We start from the raw sequence: 3,091 nt of genomic DNA, 5'->3' as shown, positions 1-3,091 counted from the left end.
CAATATAATGCGGATCAAGAACACACTCAAGAACACCGAACTTTACCACACATCTTAGCAAGCACCTAGAACACAAACTCGTGGACAATGTGGTTTCCTCCTAGTTCAAGTTACCACATTCTCCTTATATATATTTTTTTTCTTGTTCTTTACCTGAAGTTCAAGTTGGTACTACGCAGATTCAGTTCATGTGTTGCTTAAGCAGGCACTACTTGTTGATGACCATGTATTATTGTTGGATTGCTTGCACATTTAGACTAAAAGGTTTGTCACTCTTATGTTTTATCCTAACAAAATAGGGTTAAAGTAAAGTTTTACTAAAATTTTAATTAATTTCTGAGGCCAGGCATGTATTCTTTGTCTTTAGATGTTAATATGCCTATGCCGTGTATCTGTTAACTTGAAAGATATTATGGCCATTTGTTGCCAATGCCATTATGCATCTTGTCTTGTCGGAACATTGGATTCTCTCGTGTTATTGCAAATTCAATCTCTCCTTTGACTCCATCGGACATTCTCAAGCTCTTGGATTTCTTGATTTCTATAGTTATCAAGGTAAATTGTCTGTGATATTCATGGGTTGTTGGATTACACACATCCGATATTTATGAATGTTTCAACCGGTTACCTCGTACCATATAAATCAGGTAATCGAACCTTGAATTCACAAAGTACGTAAAAACATTTTGTGTTCTCCCCCTTTTCATCCAAGTAAAATTTGATTGGAGTCAAAACAAAATTAGCACTTCCATTTATGGTTGTTATTTTTGTATCCAAATTCCAAAACACTTTGGTGGATTTTAATATTGTGCATTTTTAATACGGGGGTGCAGTCTTAGTTTTTGCGCTCCGTGGGTTGAAAAGTCTGCTTCTTCAACATGCAAGAGCTATTATGTTCCAAGATTCTTCTATACGTGCACTGAATTCTTTATATCAGGTCTCTCTCTCTCTCTCTCTTGTAGAGGTATACTGTATTGCAACCACAAATTCAGATGTTTTCCGACACAGATTTACTTCCGTTTTATTTACTATCTGGATATTTATTTGTCTTGCAGATTATTGAGTCTAGAGTTTCAACTTTTCAGTCGGCTCTTCAGCTATCTAGTGTTTTGGATTACCTTTTTGTAGGGGTAAGTGAACTTAGATTTATAAAAGGAGGTCTTGGTGATAATACTTCTTGCTAATCCTATTTCACTTTCAACAGATTTATGATGACATGGCTGATGAGTCAAATACTTTTTCACCCACTATTTATGAAGATAAGGATGAAAGTGATGAGGATGAACCGGTGATGCTTTAAACCGATAATGAGAGTGATGAACCCCCACCAATAAATGGTTTTAGTGATCTTGATGTGAGTGATGGCATGAGTGAGTGACATTATTGTTAGTAATGGATGCAGGTATTTGGAAGAAAGGGTGTAGAACTCCACCATACAGATGTATCGTCCCATTTCTACAGACGCTACGGGCATCCATCGCTTGCTGTTTGTGGTGTTGTATTAAAGCCTCAGGGTTTTATGCAAAGTTTTGACCGTAGGTGATTGTATACTTTTTCAATGTATTTTATGCTAAATTGTATCCATCGGTTGCTTGCTTTTGGTGTTTGTATTGTTGCGTTTAGCATCAGGATTTTACTAAAGTTTAGACCTTACGTGATTGTATACTATTCTAATGCGTTTATATGAATTACAGTTTTGGGTTCAGAGTATCAAGAACATGTTTGGAGTAAAAAAGGATTGGGATACCAAAGAATTATTACAACCAATATTTTTTTTTACGGATACCAACCGCCTAGTAGTAAACTATCCCGACGGACCTATCCGACTGCCTTTATATAGATCGGTCTTATCCGATGGCTAGTGATAGCGTGCCTATCCGGACGGTTAACAAGGCAATCCATATCCGGCCAGTTCTTGGCGTAGAGTAATATCCGATGGTCCAAAGCGGTGGGAATATCCGTCGGCAAAGATCATCAAATTTACTGTTTAATTTGTTTCCGAAACCTATGCCGACCGGCGAAAGTCGTCGCGGCAGTTTTGGTCTGTCGGGTAATACCTTTGGCGACAGTCACCGTCAGTCGGATAAAGTGACTTCTTTTGTAGTGAAACTAGAAGAACAAAAGAGAGAGAGAAAGAGGAAGAAGAAAAACTAACTAAACTGACTTGCTTTTTATTTATTTTCTAGAAGAAAATCAAGGTTTCCTCCATTAAAACTATTACAAGCTTTTTTTTTTCTAAAACTAAAAACTAAATAATAATAATGACTAAGGAACTAAAATAATACAAGGTAAGGAAAAGAAGTCAAGGGAGTAATTGGAGTGTCCCCCCCTTGTTTTGTTTTCTTCTTTATTTGAGAGACATCTCATTTCCTCCTATGTGAAACATCAAACCACATTTACTTCATTTTTATCCACCACATTAAAACAAAGTGACACCTTGCCTTTTTTTCACTATTAACACCTAATCTAATTAATTACATGCAAGGTGTCAACTTTGCACCAATAATTTGTCATTTTTGTCTTGACATGCTCCATGATTGATGACTCATCCAATCTTGCGGGGCCGTGTATAGTGGTCCTATGTGCAGATCAGTGGCGGTCCGGGTCTTTGGGCAATTTTACAACTTCCGCCTATGCATAGAGTTCATCATGCCTATTGATTGTCTAAGCAGCTCACTTGTCGATTCGAGTCCTGGTTCAAGAGGTAGGAGCTTGAAGTTTGATGCTTCGTGCGGATTTGGAAGAAATATACATGTCGTTCCTCGTGCTTTATTGCGGGTTTAAACCATATTTCCATGTTTATCGCGAATACCGCAAAAGTATGAAAACATATTTATTTCATGATTATTAAACACATAGTTAACCAAATTTATATGTCTCAACTGGGGTTTGCATAATACACTTTTGGGTGCTTATCACACTACCCAAAAAAAAGCACTTTGCTTTTCCTCAAGCAAAGAAGAGACATTAAAACGGATAAGTGGCCAAAAATGTGTAGTCCTAACTAATTCTCATTTCGCAGAGTGCGATTGCATTGACCATATGCAACAAGGCCTTAAACCACTAGGAATTCCCTAGTGGACGAGTTATA

The 3,091-nt window shown here is 37.3% G+C and overlaps 1 long non-coding RNA gene across 1 annotated transcript; it reads left to right on the top strand.

Moving 5' to 3' along the window:
* Window positions 1-824: 824 nt before the first annotated feature.
* LOC147480688 (uncharacterized) lies at window positions 825-1,287 on the top strand. Its single transcript, XR_015206351.1, has 3 exons — window positions 825-937; window positions 1,056-1,130; window positions 1,205-1,287. It is a non-coding gene; the product is annotated as an uncharacterized LOC147480688 (long non-coding RNA).
* The last annotated feature ends 1,804 nt before the right edge of the window (window positions 1,288-3,091 follow it).

Source organism: Coptis chinensis, chromosome 8 (assembly GCF_015680905.1).
Source record: "Coptis chinensis isolate HL-2020 chromosome 8, ASM1568090v1, whole genome shotgun sequence".
NCBI lineage: Eukaryota > Viridiplantae > Streptophyta > Magnoliopsida > Ranunculales > Ranunculaceae > Coptis > Coptis chinensis.
Note: the sequence above shows the minus strand (reverse complement) of the source record. Positions and strands in the feature narration are given on the sequence as shown.